We start from the raw sequence: 14,190 nt of genomic DNA on the forward strand, positions 1-14,190 counted from the left end.
CATGTCTGAGAGTGCAGTTCACTAGAGGGAGCCTTTGCCTTTGCATAGCGGTTAGCAGCTCCTTCTCCAAAGCCAACCAGAGAAGGAAAACTTCTGGTACAGAATAGTAACCGTCTCCTGATGTTGTCTCAACCACGAATTTTCTTCTATACAACATAGAGTTCCCCTGCTTTTGGATGAAAGACAGGATAAAAGGCAGGAAGATTTTCAGAGAGGCTGGCAGTCAGCTGAACACCCAATAGGCTCTTCTGTACTTGTCCTGTTCATCTCACTCCCATTTGAGACCTCGACTTTTATTCTCTTTCCATCTAATTTAAGCCCATTTTTACATGTAATGCATTCAAGATGCAGAGTATTCCCTTTCTTCTTATAAAAAATACATTACAACCTTATCTAGAGGAACTCTCTTACAATCAAAAGTGGGATTTCTTGAAAACTGAGATGAATAGTACTTTATTTGGTTAGGCAATATCTAAACCTCCAAAAAATCTTAATTAGTGGAAAATAAAAATGACTGTAATTAAAGGCCAGCTATTGCCTATCTCAAAAGTAACTCAGTTACAGTAATGGAAGTGAAATAAATCCCCTAAGTAAAAACAGAATCCTATCCTATATTATGAGGGAATAAGTTCTGAATATTAAAGTTTAAAGCCTGAAGAATAATATCTATACTAGTATAAATTCTACTTTTGTAACCCTTCCGACCCAGGGAAATGGCCAGGAAAGAGATGACACTGGTTTAGATGCTACTGTTCTCAGGAAATCTGAAAATTTTTCTTGTTCAGAATGTGGAATTTAAACCCAGAAGGAAGCATTAAATGATTCACTCTCACGCCTGCATGTCACAGAACAGGGCTTTTGAACCGTTGCTGAATTATCCACGTAACTTCTGCGTTCTACCTTACAGTCATCCAATAATCATTTGAATTCAGCAGTGATTCATCAGTGCGTCATTTGTCATGGCTTGTTCAATTAGTTTGTATTTAAAAAGTTACTCTCCATTTTTCATGGACAAGGCTTTGCCAGGCTTTGGGTTTGTCAGGCTTCATTTCCCTTCCCTGCTTCTTCCTGCCTTTCTCTTAGATGAAAGTAAGACATTAGAGTACCTGGTCTTTTCTTCCTGCAGAGGCTCTCACGTGCTGTAACCAAGTTCTCTCTTCACACATCATTCTTGGACAAACTGAAATCTTTGTTATAAGAAATTTATGGAATTTTATGCTTCCAGTGATCTTCATCATGTTGTCTTAATATCTTACTAAAAATACCTCCCAGTTTCCACTCATAAAGAATGACATGAGTCATTTTAATCTCAGCATCCCAATGGCAGTTTTCTCTCTGGGGTCAGTTCATTCTTCTCTGTGATTTTTCAGTCCTTCTCAGAGTGACTGATTTGAAGCTTCATGTTCCCCTCCCCACAGACAAGGTTCACCTTCCTTGTTCAGATATGTTATATTTGCATCTGGCTATGCATTTTACCAGGCTCTCAAGCTCAGTTTGTGCGTTGCTTTACCTCTATCATTATAAACGCTTTTGTCAATTTTAGTGTCACCTGCAATTTTATCAGCACTGTCCGTCCCCTGTCGTAAATGACAGTTTTCTGCTACTTTCATTTACACTACTTCAGCAGTACTTCAGTACCACTGGGGAAGAAATGCTTATGTGCAAATGAAATTACAGAACTGTTATATATTTCTTAATAACTGCCTACATAACGTAACTGGAACGTGCCTATATATAGGATGTCCTTGGTGTGCCTCAAAGGTACATAAGTTCCTACTTTATGGACCTTTCTTTGAAGCTGTTCCAAGATGCTTTTATATGTAGCAGTGACACAACCACGTGTAGGTATTGATTATGGGAAATGTTTAGCTGTAAAATGCCTTGGAAGAGCAAAGTATGAAAACACCTATTAATTTTCTGAGCCAATAAATTCTCTTGTTCTTACAAGATACTATTCCAGAAAGACTATTCTCCTAAAATGAATGTGTGGTTTCTTTGAGGAAAATGATCTTTTAATTCTACCAGCTTTTCTAATCAGCAGGGTTTTTTTGATTTATAAATGAAGCACCTCTACAGCCAGACCTTTCCCCTTCAAAGATACAGTTAAATCAATGTTTGCTGTTTCCAAGGGGTGATTTTTTTTGCTTCTGAGATTCTCAGGTGTTTGACTCCTGTAATTTGTTTCTTCCTTTAGTATTAAATTGAACAAGGGATGTTTATTTGAGGCATGACCTTGTTGAGAACTTTCTTTTGTCGATCCAATTACTAACGTGTAAAATGCAACGTCTCCCGAAGAATCTCTTAGGTGCCAATGCAAATTAATAAGGTTGCTATTTGCAATAGAAATGTTGTCAAGCTATGACGAGTCTATTGACTCTTATTTTCCTAAGGAGCAGAAATGCAGGGGGTTTTTACTTACCCTCTACTCCATATTGCCCTTGAGAACTTCAAAGCATAAGGAAAATAGTGGAACAAATGAGGGAAGGTGAGCCAGATGGCAACAAAGGCACAGAGAAATCAACCTAGCTTTGTTTCAGTGCAGAGGGGTGAATGTTGTATATCAGATACTATGATACTCTCTGTTGACAAGTTCTGTGATGTCTGTTTCATGTTGCCACATTTTTTAATAGTAAAAGCAGACTCACAGTACAAAGCACAAAGATCAGGGGCATTCTCAGGATAGAGGAATCGAGGCACATTACAATTAAGCAACTTGCCAAAGTCACCCAGAGAACTAGAAGAGATTCACAAAGTGGAGTTCCCAAGGCCCAGCTTAGCACCTTAGCCAGAAGTTCTCCTGTATCACACCTCCTTCCTGATATTTCAGGGGCCATGACAGGGCACAGAATTGGGACTGATCAGAAGGGAGTTTCATTACTGCTGCCAAAACATATGACAGCGACTGAAGGAGACACTGGCTTCCCCAACACAACATGGAGAAAGTGTCTTGCTTACAGTGAGGGAGAGTGGGAGGGACGCAGTATGAAGATTTGCAAGGGCAGGGGGAATAGAATTGGAGAGGAAGGAAAAAGTCAAAATGAGCAGGGAGCAGGGGCTGATGTGGAGGAAGCTTGCTGCTGCAGTGGGAGAATAGAAGCAACAACATATCTTACTGCAGTGGTGAGGTACCAGGCAACCAGTGTGCACTTAGAGGAACATGAGTAAAAAATTTATGAGCCTGGGAGCTTATGAGATCTCTCCTGAGTCTGCCTGTGTTTGGCCATATAGCAGAATATTACACTATGCCAGAAAAGGCTCTCCACTCCTTCCCTGCAATGATTACATTTTCCGGAGTTCCCTTTTGTTTTACCTCAGAAAACAAAATAAAAATCTCAAATGGGGACAACAGAAAAAGCCCCCAACCCCCCCAAAAAACCCAAATGCAGAGCAGGCATGAAATCACCTTGGGATTCACTAGGTGGCAACCCGGAGTAAGAAATCAGCACTGGAGTTTTCAACTGGAACATCTGGTTGGACCTTCACAGCCCCCCTGCCCCTTTATCCCCACCAAACAAACTCACATTCTGGTTGATCAAATGACCACCTTCTAAACACTAAATAAAATACACTCCCTGCAGATGTATAAATATTGTCTCAGTTGGCCAGCGCTCATGCTGACTGACTATCACCGCATTTATCTGGTTTCACTCACAGCCACCTTTGTGTGGCTTTGATGTGGCATTGAGGCTACCAGCTTTGACGTAAGCCTTGGATCTGTAACTCTCTTTGCCTCCTGAAAGCAGAACAATTACTTTCCAATCAAGCAGCTTAGGAGTGGGGAGGAAAGAAATAATTCATTTTCTTGAAGTATAAATCAATTACATGTGTTGAAATGTTCCCACTTTACTGAAGATGGGTTTCCAAGGGAGACATGGGCTTTCTCTTCCCTTGTTCTCCTAGAGTAATGGCAGCTTTAAGTCAGTAAACAAAGTGGCACACAATTAAAATTTATATTTTCCTTTCAGTTAAAATATACAGGTTTTGTCTTCTGCTGTGTAAACTCTAAACTGAGTCATTTATAAAAAGAAAGAATATCAGCATGATATGATTCAAACTTAATGCTCTTCCATTCCTTGCAAATGGAGGCAGCTCTATGGAAGTGTCAAAGCCCTGAAGGCACAAATAGGCCTTAATATCCCTGACCAGCCTCACCTGGGGCCTCTACCCCATTCCCTGCCCATAAGCCCAGGAGGTCTAGTTAAACCCAACCTTGTGCTATGGTCCCTGCCTGATTTCTGTGGTAGGAGTATTGGTTTTCAGCTTAGCTGTGCCCTTGCTGTGGATCCTGTTGATAGGGACCTGTGGGTTGATGTTCTGGCTTGACCTCATGCCTGCTGTGTCACCATGGACCTGGCTGGTGGTCCCTGGGATCTGTCTGACCCTGGTTTCCACCACTGGAGCTGATCCTGACTTGTGAATTGATTTCCTGTCTTGGTGCTGGCCCTGCATCATCACCACGACCTTGCCCAGTGGCCTGGACTCTGTGCTTCCATGGCACTCACGGGCCTGCCCTGCTTGCCTGGGGCCATGAGGTGGCCCCTACCCTGCTGGCTGTGGCACCCCCTTGGCTCCTGGCCCGAGGGAGCAGCTGGCCTTATGTGAAGTCTGGAGTTAGCGACAGTGCAAAGTCTGCTGCTGTGAAAGCAAGCGGGACGAGGAAAAGCAGTTAGGTGTGGGAGTGCTCACAGTCTCTCTGCGTGCTGCAGCTCATCCTGTCCCTAATGAGTGGGCAGAGGTGAGGGGCAGAAGTCCCTTTGAAATCTGCTGCTGATGGCAGCCTGTTCCCAACACCAGCTCTCTCATGGACCTCGCAGCCTTCTCTCCAGCTGCCCTAGCTACGCAGATTCAAAGCAGGAAAGGGTGCCACCTTTCCAGTGAAGGGCTTGGGATCCTCTGGCCTCAATGCCAAGCTTAGCACATGGCTGACTTTTGGATGTCAGGCCTAGGCTCAGGTACCTGTAGCACTTTGAGAGAGGTACCGGTGGAAGTTAGTGGCTGTGAGCTCTTGTTTCCCCTTGACTTTCCAACTCTGCTGAAGTTACTGCCTCCTACAGAGGCAAGCTGTCACCTCTCATCTGAACAGCTTGGGAGCATCTCAGAGACCCTCTGGGCTTCTAGCGGCGTGCCAGCCACTCATCCGAGGCAGAAGGATATACTCTGGCACGTCACCCTCGCTAAGCTGTCAGCCTACTCAACACACAACTGATGAAGGATGGAAGAGAGATGCGTTAAGTTCCTGTGCCACCTCCCTCCTTCCTGTTCAGTCCTGTCAGCTTAGTCTGCTCTGGCTCTACAGCTGTAAAATGGGAACAGCACTTCTCAGGCTCAGACAGCTGGGATACAAACCCACCCCTGGCTCTGGGACTTCCAGGCAATACTGTCTGTGGACTGTGTAGCTGGTACCTCAGCAGCTGGGCTCTTATGGTGAGTGATACTGGAAACTCTGTACCAAAATATCTTTATCAGATGTAGATCTACATGCAAGGTTTACTTAGCCAACCCTTCCTGACCCCACTGTAAAATGTCAGCTTCTTTTATCATGGACTCAGTAATGGCATTGCAATTTAGAAATGCAAATACAGTACACGTAGGCACCTCATGCTAGATTAAATATAAGCCAGAGAAAGATGGGATCATTCTTGGGTAGTAACAGTGCTCTTTATCTATATTCTTCATCTTCACTAGATAAATTTTTAGTCCTCCCTTTTTAGAATTGCTAGTGCTATTAATGTCACTGACATCCTACTCGCAAAGTGCTTATAATGTAAATATTTTATTGGTTTCACTGCCAGCTCTCTGACCTGGTGAGTGTATGCTGCATTTCTCACTTCCCTTCAATCATGAGTAAGGACAATAACTTTTTTTTTTTTTTCCTGTAGGGTATCTCGAAACATATTCACATAGGCCCAATTAATCAGCCATGCAAAGACTACACATTGACTTCAGCAGGCATAACTCATATCGTACAAAATGTTGCACAAATATAATAGTAGTTACAGCAGAATATCAATTAGTAATATAGTACTATATCAGGGTTTACACAATTAGAGATAGAACTATGAGACACTTAAGTGCAGTGATCAGGCAATGCTGAAACAGCCCTGGTTGTTAAGATCTTCTGATTTATGTTTTTTACTGCTCCACTTCCTAGTTCTTAACCAGACATTGATTATCTGAAGACAAATTCCCCTTCCAAGTTTTTGCTCCTAAATGTGTTATGTCTGAAACTCTGTAAGGAACACTAAGAAGCTTGAAGTGCTTTATTTTCACAAGTATAACTTTAACAAGCAGACTGTTCATTAGCTGCGATTGCATAGTCACTGTGTATGGCATTAATTATGTGCCTGCGGACTGAAAGGACACCACTGATGGAAAAATGGCAATTTAGACACACCTGTTCTCAGAATCCCAGCACCATAATTAATCTCCTCTTGTTTTTATCTTGGCAATAACGGTGATTGCAAGTACTACCTTCTAAGCTAGATCACTGCCATCTGCAGGGTTTATTTAGAAGGACAGGAGAGATGGGTCCTTAGGAAGACAGAGATTAAGGTCAGGCCTGAAATCAGGGATTGGATCAATAAAATAGCTCTCTTGTGCACAAAAAAAGAGACTATGAAGCCTGCGTGTTTCTCTCTGTGAATGGTGTAAAGAAATTCTGCGCTAATCTGAGAAACTCATAAGCTTGAGCTGGAGTGAAAGCGTTTCTGGGGAAAAGGAGAAAATACCTCATCTTCCTGTGGGACATAATGGAGTTGGACTTCCTGACAGGAGAAGCATGCTGCCTGCAGACTTTCCCCACAGGCACAGACCATACTACCATGGGGAAGGAGGAGGACGGGTCAAACTGTTCAGAAATCGGTATATAAAGCAAACTATAAATCTAAGGAGCCATTTGGAAAAAAATTTGTCACCTTGTGACATCCAGGGCTTTTCTGGTAATGTCACTAACGGGACAACAATATTTCAAAGAATTATGTTCTCGTTGGTAGCAGCTACACTCTGTGCATGTCTCTTTCCCTCCTCACTTACCTATTTACACTGCAAGCTTTCCGAGGTGGAGACTCTCCTGTGTTTGTACAGACACTTGCACAGTGAAGACAGCATCTCTCATGGGATTTTTACACCCAGCTGAAAGAGAATAGAAAGATAAATATTAATTGCAGCAACTTAAGATGTATATAATAGAGAAGAGGATGCAGTTTATTTTATTCAATGTGATTTTTTTCCTTCTGTGTTACTTGGTGGGTATTTGTATTCTGTGCCATATGTCTATACCATAAGGACTATTTTATTCCAGGAAGACCTTCATACTAAAATTCAAGGCTCGTCTGACTCTCATTCAATGTCCAAAATAGAATTCTAGTAAAGACAGATTAAAAATTCTCTGGCTTAGATAGCTAAGCCTTATATGTGAAGTGAGTTTGTTTACCCATTTAACTCATGCTGCCAGTATCATTACTGTATTTCATTAAAATAGTGTAAATATAGATTTAGAAGCCCAGGTTACAATGACTTTAGATCTCAAAGAGGTGGAAGATTGAAAGGCGCTGTACAGCCAGCCAGTAAAACTATTCTTGCAGGTCAGGATGAAGTATGAGCAAATGAGAGTGTATACGCCCGATCACACACAAATATGCTCTTAAATTAGGACTGACAGAAACCATTCTCTTTAAGTCACTGTAACCTTGACCACTTTCAAGAGCTCTGAACTAGCTTGTAAAGCAAACTGGCTTTTAGTGCCCAGTTTCATCTGGATGAGAAAGCGCTATATAAAGGTGAGAGATTGCTATCACTAAGCCCTCTGTCTTCAGCCCTCAAGCTATCACTTCATCCATCATCTAGTATTTTGGTGGAAGGGGGGAAAAGAATATTAAATGTTAATGGAAATGTTAACTTTCCTCATAAATATTTCAGGGGATGAAAAAATGCTTTAAAAAGGGTCAGTGCAGCTAATATGCTCTATAAAACCAAAAATCCATGCTTCCTCAGACTACTTTTTTTCTTTAGAGGAGGCTTTTCCTAATGCTGGTAAGATGTATAACAGTTCACTATGAACTCTAATCTCTTTAAAGATCCAGGACTCTTCATTTTAGCAGGCTTTGGATCAGATGTCACTAATTCAATCAAAGAAAAGATTTTTGGAAGAAAATACGTGATTTTTCCTGGGAGATACTAGCCTGTTCTGCAGTTACAGTGTAAATTCCAACCTGAAATGCTTGATTAGTTTTATATCCCTGGATGTCTGTAAGACAGAAGTGTATCAAACAAGGGCCATTTCTCAGCAGACTGAGATGCAGAAGCAAAAGGTCAAATTCTGATCTATAGCTTCACAAAATATATGTTTACATTCCTGACAGTGTCGAATTCACCCTTACACGATGTGGAATACACACCTTACAGTAAGAACAAACTGCCTTGAAATTATATTCTTTGGTCACCAGCTAACAGATGTTGAAGAGATTCTCCCCAAATCCTGACTGTGCTGCTCAGATCACTGGCCCAGAGCACAATACCTTCATGTATGAATATCAGTGAACAACATCTGTACAGACTCACAAATAGATAGAGTGCAAGACTCTTTGGGGAGCTGTTAGAGAAACTCAGCAAAGCAAGCTATACATAAAAACTAGACTTCAGAAGGGATTCTGATGACCCGTGGATCTCTGTGGGTTCATTTCAAAAGGCAATGAATCTAGTGGCTACAAGCCAACACCCTATTTTAGAGAACTCATATTTCTTCTTAAACACACACATCTAACCCAGCATTCCCAAACAGCTATAAAAGGAAGGGGGAGGAGAGGCGGGGTGTGGCTGGAGAGGAAATAATTTTATAAAGAGACTCAAAACAAGTGAATTTCTGTTAACTGATAATGTAACACAACTCATTAAAGTAATATTACCAGACACTTTGTCTCAACATTTAATAGCAAAATCTCTAATGTAATCAAATAATTAGTATAGCACTCCTTATTCCAAGAAATTATTTAGATGTTGGAATAACAATTTAAGTTATTGCACACTGCCTTAGGATTTAATATTACTTTGAATACGTTTTATTAACACATCTTAAGGACTCTATGCATACTCTGTGGAATAAAGGAAGTTTTGCTGAAAGGACGGACACAGAACGGAGCCCTCCATTCCTCCTTAGCTTTTGCTCAAACAAATGTCTGCCTGAAGCTGACTGAAGTTAAGCTTGTGGTAAGATTAAGTGTGTGTAGGGGGAAAGGTCTGGATTTATAATGATAATGAGAAATACCACCCATAAAGCACTTATCATTTGTAAATTATCCTATTAAAAATTGTGTGGTAACATTTCTCAACCATTAACAACTTAGTTTGAACTTCCTCTTGCTACAAATGAATTGGAACATCATTTGCTGAGGGTGTGCTCTGGTCCATCACCTAGGTCATCAATGAAGTTAGAGGGTATTGATCCTCCTGGGATACACCACTAGTGACTGGGCTCCAGCTGGACTTCACACTCTTGTTCCCAATTTTCTGAGCCCAGCCATTCAGTCCACCTTGCTGTCCACTGACCTGGTCTGCTCTTCATCAACTTGGCTATGAGGATGTGCATATCCATACATACATGGCTTAAACCTTGAGTTTCAGAGTTTGAGCTCTTGGTATGTGGCGATACCAAAACCAAATTGCTCAAGAATCAAGCACTGTTGTGCAACAAAATGCTGTGTGTATGAAAAAAACCAGCTGGGTCTCAGTTCCTGAGCAGGAATATCTGTTTAGACTGTGTTCATATGAAATTCACTCTTGGAAGCCAAATGTAGTTAAAATATTTCAACAGCTTGTACAAATGGCAAGCTGTATAGTGAGGACTTTCTTTCCAGAGGTTCTGGGCATCAGTGCTTGGAAACTGGAAGCGAGTTTGAGGGTTGTTATTCTATGTCTGCCTAAAAATGACCAGTGAATTGTATTACACAATTCTTCTTTAAAGGCTAAAAAAAACAATGCATGGACATAGTTAACGAAGAATAATCTTTCCCCAAATGCATATAGTCTGAACAGACAACAACCAAAGCTGAGAGCGGAATAATTTTTATTCCTATTTTACAAGTGGGCAGCTGAAAACCAGAGGTTAAATAGGGTGGTTTCAGAGGGAGCCACTAACTGTGCATAATCTTTTGGATCCTCATCCAAGGTCCTAATAACCAAACAACTCTTCCTTAAGAGAGTAATTAACAACTGAGAGCCAAGTGCACTGCAGTGGTAGGCAGGCTGGAGACAGGATAAGACTGGAACTGAAGCTGCTTAGAAAACAGATTTCAACAAAATATCTCTCACTGAGTCCCACTGCAAGTGTATTGAGAAGAGAAAGAGAAGGTTTAAATAGCTTCATACAAAGAAAAACCAAGCTTCTGCCTACCAGGTTAAGTAAAAATATCTAATCATAAAGTCCCCTGAAATAAGCTTACAATGGGCTCAGCTCAGTCCATTAGATGCTGGACTGGGAGCCATGACAGTGGAGACACAGACTTCACTACTGTAACACTCCAGTCAAGTCATTGCACTTTACCATGCACCAGCTTCCCCATTTAGACATTGGTCACAGCAATGCTTACTTTGTTCATATCATATTTTTATTATAAATATAATTGGATTTACTCATTCAGTTTTGTCTCCCTTTACAGGGCTCCAGGTTTAAATCTATTGACTGCAAAGAAACTTACATAGCTGAAATTCTAATATTGTTTTATCTATTGCATCCCTCTCCCAGCAGCTATTTACACTGAATCCTGCCTGTTTGTTATTAATTTTTAATTATTATTAACTTATATTTGCCACTAATAACAGCTGAAAGCTTAGAACATCAGAAGCATATGAGCCTGGAGAAACATTGTCTTCCTTTTCTTATATTGTTTCTTGAGTGGTTGTTTCATTTTTCAATGTTAAAAAAAAATATTATTCTGGGATATATTTTTGCAAACGCCTTCATAGCATCAGATTGACTTTTATTCTGCCTTCAGTCACTGACCAAAGCTATTTACTGCCAAGCGTATCCACCGTGCACGTGATCTCAAAGAAGCTGTAGGAAAGAACTGAAGTATCTCAGTTGATTGTAAACTGAAACTCTATAAATTTTTCTTAAGCTACCAACCATACAAACACAGCTGGGTCAAGCGTTTCTCTCCCTTTGCTAGAGCAATTGTGAATTACAGTAATTTACTACATCAGGATCCTTTTTTCCCCAAATCTCTTGTTCTAGTCGTATTCTAACTGTCTGAGTGCATGAGAAGCTGCACTATCATGTTACCAAACCATGAGAATGAACTCCTTAAACAAGCAATCTTTTGATGCTTACAGAGATAACTCCAGGCTTACAGAGATAACTCAACGCAGGGCTGGCAGCATTCCCGCCGGATGTGTTCTCATGGCTTCCATTCAGTTAAGAGCTGACCAAGAAGTCAGTACTCAGAAGTGTATTATAGTCCTTTGAATACTGAAGAGGAACAGAGATGAAATTGAGCTGTTTCAACTTCATCAGTAGGAACCTCTATGCAAATTCTATAGAGGACGACAATGTCAAACAACAAACAAAATGAGCACAAGTAACCAGAAGTATGGGTGTTGTTTGGAACATAACTTTTGACTAGCAGCAGATGGGGATTCAGTACCTACACTTACACAGATTACTCCATCTTCCTGCATAGTCTGCTCTGGAACCAGGGATATGAACACCACAGGCCTGTGCATCAGAATCATTTCATGAAGCCGTTTTACATCTCTCGGAAGGCATTTCTGTAATATTATCTGAAGAACGAGGATCCAGACTAGGAAAAATCTGATTCATACACCTCTTTTTAGGGGGGAGTTCTGGTTTAGGGTTTTTTACCTGATTGTTAACTTCAAACAGCATCTATCAGAATTCAGTGTAAAGCATTTCAGCTACAACACAAAGACTGGTCAAAACCAGCATATACTTTTTGTCCTCTGGGAACCATGAATTAGCTAGTGGGTTACAATTCAGTGCATAAAGGAAGTACTAACAGAAAGCTTTTTCCATTTTTAATTACAACATTATGGACCTAAATCATCATTTTGTTAGAAAACTTTCACCCTGGTCTGACTGCAGTGGAATTTGGCACACCGATCAGTACAGGAGCCTCGTTGTGTTGTACTTCACATTCATATAAAACCACAGCTATTGCACCAAAGTTCAGCTGAGTCTCAAGGGTATTAAACTGGCTTCATGAAGTTAGTGAGGTATTCCAAGCTCTAAAAAAATCTTTGTGAGGAAAGAGCCTACTCCTCAGCCATTACAGAGAGATCCTTCCAAAACCTCAAATATTAATCAAGTTTCATGTCGTTAAAATTCACTCTTGCAAACCCGGAAAGCTAAATTTTATTTACCTGGTAAAATTAAATTAAAAGGGCTCCATTATACAAATAAACAAGAGCAACCTGAGGACAAAGGTGAGGGATTACACCCACTGCTTAGGGAGGCCTGCTTCCTCGCATCAGCCAGGGAAAGGGTCACTGCATTGACCCACGTCGTGCCAACAGTCAGGTTACTTCTGCACAAAGCCAGGTAACAACAGAAACTGCAGCCTCAGGAGTGCAACCAGTTCACAGGCCAGGAAGATTAACTCCATCCCCTGTCATCTTTGCTTAGTTCTTCATCAAAACCCATGTGACTTTGGTCAGAGGTATAACACACAATTACCCAAACACTCCGAATTACCAAAGATACTTCCTCTTCTACAGCAGTATGACTCCTCATTATAACTAACGATTAGAACAAGCCCCTGAACCAACAGTGGACTCACCGAAGTAGGAAAATACTATCATTTTGTAAGTGAAGAAGTGTGGGACCAACCTACATTGACCTGCCTGGCACAAATGATACGTCACAAGGGGCAGTTCTGAGAAGGCTGCAGCTGCCAGCGTTCGCTTTTATTTGGGACATTTACACTATCACGTAAGCCCAGGACTTTCATAAAAAGAAGTACTTCTTAGTGGTTCTTAACAGTATGAGATGAAAGTTCAAGCAGGTAACTGTAGATAGTAAGGCATTTCCTCAACAAAGAAAACAGTAACTTCTGTGTAACAAAGAGGCCTTTCATTTTAACTCCTGGCTTCTCCAGGCTGGAGATGTTTCAGCATTCTGTGATGGTTCGGGGTTTACTGCGGTCATAAGATCTTATACGTGATTTCTGAGGGGAATGCAAGAAGGACCGGTTCTTCTGTTCATAAGAAATTTACCTCAATGGAGCCATACCAATTTATATTAGAAAATGATGTGGCCCTAGTTTCTTAAGTAGAAAGTTATTTTTCCCTTCCCGATGTTTCCACTACTTGACCTTTCAGGTTTGCACAAAATTAATTGTCACCAGATGATAAAATAAGTTCCAAGTTCTCATCTTTCTAACAGAGACTTTGTATTTCCTTATGGACACATGGAAGATTTCTAATTTAAGGAGATCAATGGCTCAGCGAGTCACGCTGCTCTGGTCTGTGCACAGATGGGACCCCCACTCAGCACATAAGTCTGTTCCTGTGCTGAGTGACTGCAGGACAGGGCTTATCTCTGTCACACTGTCCCCTTCCTAACAAAGCAGTTTGCAGAGCTCTTCCGGAGATTCATAATCGGTACATGCAAAGGGACTTTATTAGGAAAGGAGGAAGAGAGACCCTGAAAATAAATCCTGAGGCCACGTTACTAGGTGTGTAGATTTTACCATCAGAAGTGAATGCCCCTGTGGCAGCCACAAAGGACAGGAATACTTCTCTGGGAAGCCAAAGACACATCAAAGAGATTTCAGAACTGCACAACGGTACCAGGCATCCGCGTGGCCTTTGTGCAGCAAATCTTCTGAGATGTGAATGTCCTACTGCCTCGAAGTATTCTGGGAAAACTTTGAGAGAGAGAAATGTCATAAGAGGTATTTCACCTCCTGCTTCAGCAAGGAGTTTTCTCACTGGATAAATAGGACATTTCTCCCTTTTATCTGCAATACAAATACAGTGCAGTACTGACTGAAAGTTATTTACCATTAGATTAAAGTTTCCATTGCCAGGATAGCTCGGATTTCCAAATACTGTCCATGACAACCTGTTACTAATACCAGCCCCCAGAACAACCACTTCTGAAGTCTGTAGTAGCTGACCAGTAACCTCTCTGAATAGATTTTTTTGTCTCACTGCCACTCTCAAATGGACAGATGTTCT

Source organism: Strix aluco, chromosome 5, assembly GCF_031877795.1.
Source record: "Strix aluco isolate bStrAlu1 chromosome 5, bStrAlu1.hap1, whole genome shotgun sequence".
NCBI classification, from domain to species: Eukaryota; Metazoa; Chordata; class Aves; order Strigiformes; family Strigidae; genus Strix; species Strix aluco.